Here is a 14,644-nt window from a genome sequence, read left to right on the forward strand (position 1 = left end):
TGCAGAGCTTCATGTCTCTACATTGATATGAACCGACATACATCTGAAAACTCTCTGGGCAGCTGCAGCACGTCTCCTCTGAATCTCACCCTGACCACTGAAAATGAGCAGCTGACCTCGGACTAAAGAGGGCGCTGACCCCCTGTGAGCTGTAGCTGAGGGCAGAATGAAGAATGCTGTAGGGCCGAGCTGGGAGGTCAGAGGTCAATCGCAGAGGGACGATTTAAACCGGTGAGAATCTGCTGTGTCAGCACTCTCACTGGTGCCTAAAGATCCATCAGCTTGAATTATATTCTCAGAGATGGATACCTTTAGATCCACATGAGGCCGTGCTGTTTAGACACAAGCACAGAGACATGTTCTGTGCTTCCTTCATGGTGTGAGGTCAGACATATTAGACAAAGTGTATTTAAAACTGTGCCGCCGAAAAGGCAGGAAAGTGCAATAATAAGAGGTCCAGCCTGATGTCCTAACTTGGACATAGTCTGCCCCCTAGTGGCAGCAGGAGATAAAGCCACTCTGCTTTTTGTGACATGAGGCTTCTTACAGAGGAACACTTCCTGTATTTGACCTCCCAGCTGATTTTTGTTGACATATTTTAGCTGTTATTTTAATATTTAGATTATTTTTTTAAAAAGCTGCTGACCTGAGGTCTGAGGAGCTGCAGGTGATCCCAGCCTTGGCAGGATCATTGTTCCACACATTCTAAATTTAGCATCATCATCACCATCATCAGAGGAAATTAACAGGAATGGAACTGCCTCTCATTCAGTTCATCACATAAAAGACAATAGAACGTAAAAATGACTCATTTTCAGGTTCCATTAAATAACTGGATGAATTGTCTGCCATCAACCTGATGACCTTTTTAATTGTTACTATAAATAATATTGCTCATTTAATCATGTTTTGCATTGGAACTCGTTGCTATGGTAACACCCAAACCATCCCTTATGTTTTGGCCTTAACCTGCAGAGTGGCTCTAAATGTTACAGCCTGTCTGGTGGATTGTGACTCTGTATGTATCACAGTAACCCGTACATGTTTCCGCCTCTGTGGCTGTATATTACACTTTTATGTATGTGTGTGTGTGTCTACGCTCCAAAGGCCAGAGTTGATTATCTGCCAGCCTGATAAGCAGCGACACGTGCCGCGCTCACTGATGTACACAAATACATTTAAACGTGTGGTGATCCTCAGCCATGTGTGTGATGGCTTATAATGATAAATGTGGAGCACTAGAGCCTCGTGTTTATTAAGCAGCTCTCTATATATATATACACACAGCACATTTACCGTCTGTGTGAGTCTGTTTGTGTTAATAACTGTGTTTTTATTGATCCCTGGCAGAAACTTAATCAACGTTTTATTGCTGCTGCAGCGATGCAGCTTTGAGACTTCTTTATGTTTGTTAGTTATGTGACCAAGACTGCCCCCTACAGGCCAATAAAGGGAAGATCGGTGGGAGGATGGCATGAAAACCACACTGCCAGACTCTTTGGCATTACAATCAGCCGTCATGTGAGCTTTGACCAGCAGATCATGCACGGGTATCTTTTTGTCTAACAGATATCACTAAAAAATCCAACACGTTTTGCCCTCATTAAGCTGTTATTATATGGCTCACATGATAAAGAAGAAGTGTGGCCTGAACATCACATACCAGATGTGGGCCATATTTGATAAGAAGGGTGGCACAGGGGACAAAGATTTTTCTTTATCTAAACCAAAAGTGGCCCAGATGTCTTAAAACATATCCTGCTGTGGCTCAGTAAGCACTGCCTGTGATTCTGTGGTGACCCAGTTGCCATTTATTGGTGGAGATGTGGCTATTGGTCCGGCTCAGATGTGGATCACTCCAGTGCCGTCATTCCACGCCATAAATTGGCCAGATTAGAGTGCTGAAGAGAGCCAGATTTGGGCCACACCAGATTTGCTACCTGGGAATAAGCCCAGAACACAGCCGACATGTTATTTACCAGGACCAGACGCTCCACCCTTCTCCACTGGCTTCCCATGAAAAAGAATACACTACAAAGTCCTGGTAATCATATTTAAGCCACTGCACATACTCCATACTCTCATCGGCCACTCTAATCTAATCTCAGCCTCTTAACCATACCTCACTATGTACTAGCTCCCACTCTGTGGAACAAGCTTCCCTAATCCATCACATTGGCTGAGTCTGTGGGCTGTTTTAAGTAACTCTGTAGTTTCTTCTGATCCTTGTTCCTTGTGTCTCATTCATTGATTCAATACTTTGTGTGGTTGTGTTACTATTTGTGAAATTATTGTACACCACAACAGCACTTATCAGTAATAAAGAGAGTTTTTGTCTTTGCCATAAAAACCCTTTTTTTAATTTCTGCCACTATGGTGCAGTCCCCAACACATCTTAAATGTACTATATAGATATGACCACAGGGGGCGCTAGACATATAAACAATTGTTTTTGAATAAGTGGCAGCAAGACAACACAACAGACCAATCAGCACCCAGTGAGGGAGTACAGGCCGTTTAAAAAATGCCTTCACCTGTATTTAACCAATAATAAGCCAATCATTTTTTTTATTTTGAAATACTTTAATAATCCCATCAGGGAAATTGCTTAAGGCTGCCCAGCAAGGAGCGCCACACTGGAGGCAATGCGGGTAAAGTGCCTTGCCCAAGGACACACAACGATGACTAGGGAGGAGCTGGGATTGAACCACCAACCTTCCGGTTATTGGACAACCCTCTTCTACCACAGAGATCACAGCAGTGATTCATTATTTTCTTTTACATTTAGTAACAATTTTTTCTTTAACGTTTAATATTACATGTAGCTGTGTTTTCTGTAGTCTTGTTTTTCAGTTGAACTTTCTTGTTTAGTTTCCATTTTTTTACTAAAAACCTGCCTGTCGGACACAGACAGAGGCAGCTGTGAGTTCATGTTCATGTTTTTCCTCCCTCTTCAACATTAGATTAAACCATGTGACATCAGATTTTTACTGCCGTCTCCCTGCTCCTGCAGCGTAGTCAGGACTCGTCTGCACTCACTCTTTTCACAGACCTCTCAGAACTCTCAGTGACAAACGTCTTCAGTGTTTCACTGCAGCACTAATCCTACAGGACATTAATGAGGGATTACTTCTCATTGCAGCTTCGCTAACAATCACACACCCTCCTGGAAAAGTGTCTCCTTTCTGGTTTATCCTAAAGCAGGAGCAGCAGAGGTGCGATCTGGAGTCCTGACCTTCCTCTGAGGACGCTAATGTGTGATCTGCCCCTCAGCTGCAACAGCTCCTGTTTGAGGGGATTAACACGCAGTGACACCTCAAAGTCTGTGGAGGCGTCGGACTGTGCCGAGGTGCTTCGCCCTGCTTTCTGCAGAGTTTACGGTCTGACTGAAACTTTTAACACTTAATAGAATAGAATAGAATAGAATAGAATAGAATTACTTTCTTCTAAAACCTTTGCAGCTGCACACTTCAATGCCAACAGAGAGGATGAGTAAATCCACCTACAGCAACACACCAGTTAGCATCAAGCTAGAGAAGAAAGAGAAACATGCAGACAAGGAGCCTTATGCTGTAAGGAGACCAAACAAGAGGTAAACATGGAGGTATTATTGGATATTTTAGATGGATTATCAGTAAGAGGTTTGATGTTACTGCTCTTACAAAATTCATCCCAGCACAGTGCTTTAGCTAAAGCAACAAAAGAATGAAAAGCAGCAAAAGAAGAAGGGAGCTGATGTTTACTGAACCTTGTTGTCATGGTGATGAGAACAAATTTTAATAGATATCTGACACTTGTTTACACCTCCATCACCCGCATAATGTGATGAGAATAAAATCCAATTATTGGAAGAACAATACACCATTTGGGTAAGAACTATTCTCTCTTTGTGTGTGTGTGTGTGGTCCTTATGTAAAACAAGTTTGCAGCCGTTGGAGCCTCCAGCAGGCCGTTGAGAATGAGCATCCTTAATGTGGAGTGACAGTAGTAAAAGAGAATAGGCTGCCTGTCCTGTGGCATCCGGGGTGTGTGTGTGTGGTAATGTGTTGACTCTGCAGTGTTGGCCGTGAGGTTGGAAAGGAGCTGTGTTTGATGAGGAGGTAAAAAAAAAAGGAAAAGGAAGCAGAGAAAGTTTGTTTGCTGGTTTTTTTTCTGCTGTTCGAGCTGCAACATTTTTGGCCTGAACAGGTCTCTGCAGGTCGTTTTCATGTCTCTAACAACCTAATGCTAACCAGCTCACTTTGTGTGCAATGCCACTTATAACTAGCAGGATCTGATATAATAAGTCAGTGCAGCATCCACATAGTTGTGCCGGGCTCCCAGTGGGTGCATTTGTCTGAGTTCTGGCTGTGCCGTGATTTTCTTCCATCCTCAGCTGCCAGTAGGAGCACCTCAGAGGCGGAGTGCTTCCATGTGCTGCCTGTCTGGATCATCAACTTGTATGATGTAAATATCATTTATAATTGATCGACCGCAGGTGGTGCAGCATCACAAACAAGGCAGGACTCTGGGGTTAATGGTGTAGTATAGAAATGATCCAACAACCCACCTATGTGACTTTAGTAAGCCAGTGTAGCATGTCGTCTGCACTCGGCCCAAACATTGAGGATATTCCATAGCATAGAAATTATACAGCAAACTTAGCATGCTAACCAGCTAGCCATGGACCTTCCCCTCACAAAATACCACTAGATTGGCTAATGTAGCATCTGGGCAGCTTTGTAAGGCATCAGTTCAGTTCACACCACCTTCTCCTCTGGTGGTTTAGTGGATCCACCTACAGCTCATGTTTCTGCTTTAGATGATGATAAAAGTTTCAGAGTTGTTTCTTACTCTGATTTTCTTTGGCTGTAATCAAATAGGATTCAACTGATTTAAATAATGCAGCAGTGCAGTTTAGACTTGTGCACAATCAAAGGCTGAAAAACTGATAAATAATAAACTTCAAATTCAAATTGTAAACGCTGTGGGCTTTATTGAATCCACTGAAACACGCTGCAGTGTGCAGCTGTCTTTATGTTTTCTACAAATACAATCAATGAGAAAATCTTTGTGAGGCTGACAGCAGCGGCTCGGCTCAGTTTCTCTCCAGCGACTCCACCTCACCTCCTTCCACCCCCACCCCTCCTCCTCCTCTTCACCTTTCACTTTCTCTCTCGTCTTCTCACCTCGCCCGGAGTCCCACTCAATGGAAGAAAAATAAATAAATAAGTTCTCCTGTGTGTGTTGTGTTGTCTTTTTTGTGTGTTGTTTTTTTGTGTCTTCCTTCAGATCTCCCTTCTCACTGACATCAGGCCCGTGGGTGCTGAGACCCTAACCTTGGCCTTGACATCCGAATTTGCGATCAAGTGGCGGAACTGAGCGCTCCGGGACAAACTGTGGTCACGTCTGGACTGTCTAAACTTGTGATGGTATGACTCGGTGGGAAAAAGACAGAAGGAAGAACATATCTGCAGGGAGGCGGTGCTGTCTGCTGAATACTGTACCTGCTGTAGTTTAGATACAGTGGAAACGAATGTATTCAACATCCATGAGCCTGCAGAGGCTGTTTCTTTTTTAAAATAAGAATAAGTCAGTTCTTGCCCATTTGCTTTTTTCACTTCAGGCCATTTTAGGGTGGCTTGGATGAGTTAATATACCAGCGATGTGCGGAGAGTCAAGGAGAGGTAAGAGAGGCACAACCTCACCTGTCATCATAGAATAAAAGAATAGAAATATATATGGAAATAAATTCACAAGTTGAATTGTGTTATTATAGATTCTATAGTGTAATGTACTGCATTAAAAAGGCCCAACCAGGAGTTGGAAATTAGCATTAGCTATAACAATGTATGCATATACTATATGCATATATGCATGCATGCATATAAATAAATAAATTACCAAACTAAAGCAGGACGTTAAAATAAGAAACACAAGAAAGAAGAAACATCACTAAAACCAGAAAACAAAGTGAAATATTAAGACAATATTACAATGTGGAAAAAAAACAACAAACAAAGAAGGATTTCAGTGTCAGGATGGGTTGAAGCAGGACTCAAGGTGCAGCCAGGATTCATCACACGAGGTGTTTATTGTAACAGAAATAAAACAAAACACAACTCCAAAAAAACACCAAATGAAACCAGGAAAAACCAACCAAGAAAAAAATGCAAAAAAACATGCAGCAACTCCGGAGAAACAAAGAGTAACCAAGACGATCCGGCACAGACAAAGGAGAACACACAGGAACAAGACACAGGTGAAACACATTAGGGTGGGGCAAACAATCACAAAAGGCAGGCGCACAGGGGAGTAAAGTAAAACACACGGACAAACACAAGGGAGACAGGACTTTCAAAATAAAACAGGAAACAGGACAGAACCAAGGTAACATCACAAAGACGGCCAGAAACAGGACAACACAGGGAAGACCAGAAAACTAAGAATTAAACCACAAAACAAGAGAATAACCCAAATAAACCAAATCATGACAGAAAAATCAAACTCAGGGTCACGACAGGGATTGAGATTAGCCCTCAGGTGGACAGTTGTTGGCACTGAGCGAGCAGACGGCAGTTGATGGTGGAAAACACACCTTCAGAGGTAAACAAACGACGACCACAGCTTTTTAAAAAAGCAGAGTAAGCAGAAGCAACACAAAGAGCAGAGGACTCGAGAAGAAAGTGAGTGAGATGCAACAGATACTCTCATGAACTGTGTCATAATTAACCTCCTGTGAAGCGGCTCAGTTTTTCCTCCTGTAAACCATCTGAGTGCTGATTTCTCTGATTGTGACAGCCTCTCCTCTCCCCTGCGTGTCCGATGCTCACTTGGATCGCTCTGAGAGATCTTGACGTTGGCACGACAAATGTCGCTGCATGTACGAGTCGGTGACGGTGATGCCCCGTGACAATCCTCCAGCTGAAAAAGTTCAGTTTTTCAGCCCAGAGATGAAGATGAGATGAAAACAGTGTCAAGCCTTCAGGCACAAATTAGGCCAGGGGCTGTTTTCACACTGAACTTCAAAACCGGCCACTTCTGACCTGAATGGTCCTGACACACACCGACACAGTGAGCCATCGGGCGCCGACCTGCAGCTTCTGTATGAGTTAACTCGGTTAGCTTCCGCCATTTTCTTCTACTACTTGCATGATGGCCATGACCGGACCATGATGGACTAAAAACCTATCCACACCTTTAAATGACACAGCATGCTCACACCTGTCTTCACCTTTCATTCGGCTCCTAGAAAGACAGAAAACTAGTCGTCCAACTTTTCCACAGATGACATGTTGCTCTTTATCTGTTAGGTTCATTGAGGTCACATGACCAGACACACAGCAGATGGAGCAGAGCTGGCGGTGGAGTGGATGCTCTCACCACAGCTTTTCATCTTTTTTTTGGCTTTGAGACAACGTTCATCAAACTCACACATCCCTCACACCGCGGAGCAGATCCTCTCTGACAGATGCACATTGAGTTAGTTCTACTTGAAATGACTGAAATGTGTGTGAGTGTGTGTGTGAGTGTGAGTGTAGGGTGAAATAAAAGCACACACACTGGCTCTTCCAGGACTCTGCACTCGTGAGAATGATGGTGTGATTGACAACGATGAGCAGCGTCTGTCTTTCAGTCCGTGTTTCTGTCATGTTCACATCTGAAACGCAATGTGAGGATACAGCACACTGAATGTTGCCTCATGTGTTCCAGGAGGGTTGCAGGTGTTAGTGAAGTTTGAACATTAATATTTTTTAGGTACCAAGTACACATTTTAAAAAACCCTAGAGACTATTTTCACTCAAATGAAACACTTTTTTTTAAAAAAAAATTTGAAATACTTTAATAATCCCATCAGGGAAATTGCTTAAGGCTGCCCAGCAAAGAGCGCCACACACCAGTGAGTGCACTGGAAGCAATGCGGGTAAAGTGCCTTGCCCAAGGACGCACAACAAATGGGATCGAACCACCAACCTTTTGGTTATCGGACAACCCTGCTCTACCACTGAGCCACTGCTGCCCTAAATTTCAATGTGTATAAAACATTTTATTTAAACAAACCAGTTCATTATAACTATAAATAACAAAAAAGCAAAAAGAAACTATTTTTAAATCTATCTTTTATACTGCAAATATAAAATATTGGTCAACAGGTTATATTAAAATGAAATTTAAACTAATAAAAATATTACTAAAAAAGTAAAAATTGAAAGGAAAAAAATTTCAAACGACAACAACAACATCATCAGAATGACCCCTCAGATGGAGAACACCTGACTCCATGTGGGTTCACTGACGGCGCCATCACTCCACTGCTCTGTGAACAGAACCCCTCTGTTGGTGCAGCCATGCAGCAGTGAGAGTCCTGCAGTCGGTCAGTGGCAGTAAATTAACTTCTCCCCTCTCCTCCTCTGGAACGGCTCTGCATCCTGTTTACCCAGAGTTCCTCTGCGCCGTGAGCGATGTCCTCTGGCTCTCTGTGTAATGTACAGTATCAAATAGCTTCCTTTAGAGGAGCAATCATGCGGCACTCTGGGGGATGCCGGGTGTAGTAATTGAACGTTCGCCGCTGTCGTTACACTGTGACACCTCTGGGTGAACCGGCCGCTGAATGACACCATGTGCTCTGAGTTATAAATATGTGAATGGCTTCAAACCCCAGCTGGGAAACACGGGGAAACCCTGGAGTGACAGACACCTCCTCTTCCTCTTCGTCCTCCTCCTCTTCCTCCTCCTAGGTGTTCTGCGGGGCTCCAGCTAATGGCCTCTGTTTTGCAGTATTTACACAAATTTTCATTGCAACAATACTTTCTTTGGCCACCACAAGCACAAACTTCTCAAACACACACACACACTCCTCTGAGACTGCCCCCACCCCCAGAAAAGAACTGCTGTAACTACACAATAGGCTCACTTTTATACGACTAATTAGCCCCTGCTTGTTGTCCACAGTTGGTCCCATGTGAATGATTGTGTTAAACTCTTTCTCTCACAGGTCTGCATTTTCCAGCATTATTAGCTCAAACAAAACAAAAACACCAAAACAACGAGGACTTTAGTGTTTCCTAAAGCCGTAACAACACACTCAGCAGTGGCACTAACAGCCGGCCGATAACAAATTCTTATCGTGTCTGCGCCATCTGCTCTCCATAAACGGAGCGGCGGTCTTCCTGCACCACCTCCGCCTTTCATTCCTCAAATCTGTCCGCACCAGCTGGCACGGCTACGGCGGCGTCGGCGTTTAGGTGTGTGCGAGCGACCAACCTGGCATTTTCAAGGTCGCACAGTATCTCTAATTAACAAGAACAGAATACAGATACCTGTTTTCTGATGTCATGGAAGCTTAATTGTTTAAAGATAGAAGTGAGAGAGAGAGAAGAGCTCCACGCTTGGTATTCAAAGGATCAAAGGTAGCTAATGCTGACCTTTAAAAGTCAAAACCTCCTCAGTTATGAGCAACTCTGCTTCTTTTTTTCTTTTCTTGATGTCTTACTCAAAGCAGCAGCTGTGATGGAGATCTGAGTCGTAAAAAGAACAAAGAGCTGGTCTCGTTAACATTTTCCTTTTCATTTGGTTCAAGTACAAAACCTTTAAACCTCAAAATAACAAGTGGCGGTGGGCAGGTCAGCGAGTGGTTACATCACAGCTTTCTGTTAATGAAGGTTAAAGCTTCAGACAGGCTGAGAAATGAAGGCTGCAATTCCATGACTCACCACATGAGGGCCAGCTGAGTCAATGCCCACAGATATTTGCAACATGTCCTCTACTAATGCCACATGGTCAGAGAATATCTGAAGTTTTTTTTCCATAGGGGGGCGCTATGGAGACAATATAGAATCAATAGTTTTTCTATGAAGGCAAAAAAGAGTAATTTGGCCAGAAGCCACTTAACAACATTCTCCATTTTGATCTAATCTAATCTAATCTAATCTAATCTAATCTAATCTAATCTAATCTAATCTAATCTAATCTAATCTAATCATTTATCTAATGAGCTGCAGCAGATCCAATATAAAGGAATATGTCTGAGGACTCAGGTGGAGGAGTTCCTGTCGTAAGCAGGAATGACCAATCTATAACCAATATTTTCAATTCAGCTTTGATATATAATCAATACTCCAGTGCCATTAATAGGAAGTGGACAACCTTCTCTTGTAGGTGACCAACCAGAGCAGATCAGCCTTTCCAGGACAGTGTGGGATGTTGTCACATATAGAACTGATGAATTAGCATCTATTAGCAGAATGCTAGCATAGTATGGAATAAATTAGCTTAGCTATATGAAAGCTTTTTTCAATTCACTGTTGATATATAAATGATACTTTATCAGCCAGAAATGAAATAAATGTGTAACTTTGTTCCAGAGGTTCACTCAGGAGGCTAAAGATCAACTGCAAACATCCATGAACTGTGCCTTTATTTCGTGGTCATATCAAGGCAATAAAACAACTTGGTTATGTTTAGTTAAAGATCATAATTTGGATTAAAAATGTACAACACTTTTATGAGGCGAATTTCTCATCTGCAACAAACCTTTCTGCCATTTTCCTGGTTTCCATGGTGATGGCTCCCTACCACTACCCCAGTGTCCATCCCAAGCTGGAATGTCATGATTTTCACATTTTCTTTACTTCTTTATTAATTAGTTGAATATAGAAAATCTAAATTATTGCAATAAAATTCAGACTGGCAGAATTTCATGAACTTTTCCATGTAAATGTCTTTCAGGAATTTTTGTCTCTGTCTCTGAGGTTTTCTGCCTGCAGTCACATTGGATAATCAGGCTCACAGATGTGACATGTTTAGTGTTTTTCCAGTTCCTTTTAGCACGGGAAAGTGGACAAGGCACGACAAGGTGGAGGAAGATAAGGAGGAGGAGGAGACAGAGAGCTGCCAGCTGTACACAAACATTCTTTTTATTATCCTCTAACATTAACACTAATCCCTAAATCTTAAACTCTTAAATAAACAAACACCTTTTAAAGAAACACACACACTCAGTCATGCCCCTGGCTGGAAGTCAGAGTGACCATACACCACCCCACTCTGAGGACTGAAAGGACACACCTCATCACCTCTGCTGGATGGGAGATTTTGTTGGTGAAGGAGGAGACGTGGCTATCATAAGCTAACTCCCTCTGGTGCTGCTTTAAACCCTTTTATTTTTATCCCACAGATGCATGAGCTGGATCACATGCTTAGAGACTCTTGGGTTTATTTATGTTCATCCACATTCTTTTCCTCCAAAAAGGCCATCAAAGACCTTGAAGACTGGCTGGTCTGGTAGGTCAGGTCTATCAGGAAGGCGTAAAGATGGCAAAGTTTGAGAAAGAAAACAGCAGGTGAGCAGAGGAAGGTCACTACTACTCAGCCGGATTGTGGCCTACAAAGTTCAGCAAACCTTCACATCTGGGACATGAGTCCCTGTGGTCTGTAGTCTAGAAGAGGATCCCAGAATCCTGCCAGTAGCTCCTTAGGCTCTTACAGAAGCTCCAGAATAAACAAATGAACAACTTTGCCCATAGGGGATCAGATAGAGGAGCAGCTGAACATTACTGTTCCAACAAACCTCTGAACACAACCAGCTTTTCTGATTTCACCAAAACAAGTGGTGATGGTAGATTCGGAAGGCGCACATGGATGAAGCCCAGAGATCAAAACCACACCAGGTATCAGGAGCTTCCACTATGACCAGTTACACTGCAGATTCTTCACAAGCGGCAACCTTCGGGGCTCAAAGTGGAAGCCCATGCGGAAGTGTCAAAACTTGTAATTCACGCTGCAACAGCTGGGGGTTGGCTCCAAAAGCGAGTAATTTCCCATAGACTCCCATGTTAAAATGGCTGACTTCACAGCAGAAAAAAACATGTTTACAGCCTGGTACAAAAAACCACTCTGGTCTCAGATGATAGGTTCTCTGCTAGTGTCAATTGTAGGGAGGGTGAATTTTTTTACAACTCACTCGTTTCAATGGTATTCGGACTTAAAATTACGCCTAATTATGGGCGTTGCCGCTTGAGTGACAGACAGTTGACGTATCACAGCGTGAGTTTCCTGCTTCCACGATCGCCCGCCCCCCTAAATCCCGCTCGTGCTCCCCCTCTTTGTCCATAATCGGAGTTTTAGTTGACGTGACGCTGCCAACATGGCGGCGGTCATCAAGTCCCGGAACCTCCCACCGAGCCTCAAAACGGCTCTTCAGAAACAAACGGGTGACGTCACGGAGGCTCTGTCCATAGTTTTTACTGTCAATGATTCTTCACCAAACTGGAGTTAGTGGGACAGGCTACTGAGAGAACCATCCGATCAATCACTGAGGCTGCAAAGAGGGGAAGTCCTGTGTCTACAGCTGCTGGGATGCCAGCGGGGGACAGATCATCTGGCTGAGGAGGTCTGATGAAGGATAATTTACCAACACATGCACATGATATACCTCTCTGGCTGAGGTGAGCATCACCACTGTTTCCACTCTGTGTTTTCACTTGGTTCTAGAACAATATTGATGACTTCTTAATAAGAGAGTTACCAGACCAAACCCTGCTTCTACCATCACTTTCTCCACCCTCCTGCTTTCTGTCTTGCACGTCATCAAGCCTTCTCATGATCCTCTTTAGACTGACAGCCAATCATCAGTGCACAGAAGTGACGTTGACATCTGTCCAAGCGCTAAACTAAGCTGTAGACATCGCGCCTGCAAATCATCAGCATGTTAGTTCTGTACTTAAGTACAGAGCCGCCTGCACGAACTCTGGATTAATAGTCTACACCAGAGGTTAATGGGAGTCCCGCTGAGGTGGAGGTTTTGATTTATAGTTTCAGATTTCACTCGTTGATAATTGCCTGCACACCACTGATTGTGTAGCCTAATTAGACGGCGTCATGCTTTGTATTCCCCAAAGAAACAGCGTTTACACAACAGCTACACACACAACTTAACCTTGGAGCCAAAGCACGGGATACAGCATGGACCATACACAAGCATCAACCTAGCATTAAAAAAACTTACAGCATTAAAAATCGGAGAAAAGCCAGTAAGTTGCTGCTGCATCACTCTTTGTCCCCCCCAGTGAATCATTTCAGTGTCCAGATGACAGACTTGTATTAGTAATGTGCATGTATTTATCCACAGGCAAAATCAAATTACCAGCCTCCCGTGGCGAGGGATGTTTGTTCCATAAAAGTCCTGCAGCCCTGAAGTTCAAATTATAATGCTAATTGCTGCGGCTGCTCTGTCAATAATAATGCCATCTGGAGGGGGAAGGCAATAAAAAACATAGCTGAAGCTAGAGGCAGAAAAAAGACCCGAGGGATCAAACAAAGGATTCAGATGAGAACACAGTGTTCCAGGATGATCGAGCTAAAAACTGCTGTTAGTGGATCCAAACTGTAGGATCCCAGAGAGCGAGGAAGCATCAGGGAGAGATAGCGAGGAAGCATCAACGAAACACTTCGACTCGGAGAGCTCAGAAGACCCATCGAAGTGACCGAAGAACTGGCAGCGTCGCCTCATTTCTCCTGTGTCAGGGCCAAAAAGCTGCACTTGAACACACCACAGAGATTGCAGCAAATGAACACCTGTTACTGAAACGCAGAGGAAAGTACTTTCCCTACCAGCAGGTGGCAGTAGTCTGTATTTCTCAATCATAAAAAGGAAGAGCTGCAGATTTACAAAAAGTAACTATTTACAACGGCCTGTCTATCAAGGCAAACTTTAGCACCACAGCTACACAGTTCTTTCACCAAAACACTGTGGTCAGCAGATTTCTCCTCAGGACAAAGTCCGTGATAGGAGACTGAGCTAGCTTTGTTAGCGCCACAACAGGATGCAGAAACTGGGGCTGTGTCTAAAATCACTCCCTATTCACTATATATGGCCCTATATAGAGCCTCCGCCATTTTGTAGTGCTGTCCGAATTCTTAGTGAGAAATTATAGACCCTATATAGGGCCCTCAATGTATCCCACAATGCATCTTGAAAAGTAAGGTCCATCATGCATTGCACAGACCGGCTAAAGGAACGGGAACGGAAGTTACGTCGCCTGTCTCAATAAATATAATGATGGTTTAAAGAATGTAGCATGAGCAGCTGTGTTTGCTTTATTTCTGTTTTGCCATAAAACATTTATTGAGCTATAACGGCACAAATTATAAATGCTAACAATGTTAGCTTAGCCGGCAGAGAACGGTTTGTTTAATTTGCGACAGCAACAACGTCATTAACGGTGACAGAAAATGACAGAGGTAGTGTCCGAACGGTCCAGAAATACTTCCACAGTGAGTTCACTATATGGTGCCCCTTTGGCTAACAAAGTTTTGTTTTGTCACCTCCAATTATCATCTGATTTGAGCAGCCAATCAGTGATCTTTATTATCAATGACCAAAACACACTCTCTCGCAGCAGCATACCGTCTTCTGAGACAACGGAAGATCAACTCTCATCATTATCTCACAGTCCACTCTGATACAGCTGCTTTTGTGCAGTTTAAGAGTGTATTGATCCTCAGATTCTATCAACCCTGAAATGACCGTCTGTGTGAGAGGTCAGGAAGGTTTTTCAGTGCTTCAGTCAGGACATCATCTGTGCAGCTTAACATGAGTAACATCTACACTCACAGTTTCATTTTCATTTGTAGGTTTAAGAGAAACTGTTTCACTGATGCATGA

The sequence above is a fragment of the Parambassis ranga genome, chromosome 10 (assembly GCF_900634625.1).
Source record: "Parambassis ranga chromosome 10, fParRan2.1, whole genome shotgun sequence".
Taxonomy (NCBI): Eukaryota; Metazoa; Chordata; class Actinopteri; family Ambassidae; genus Parambassis; species Parambassis ranga.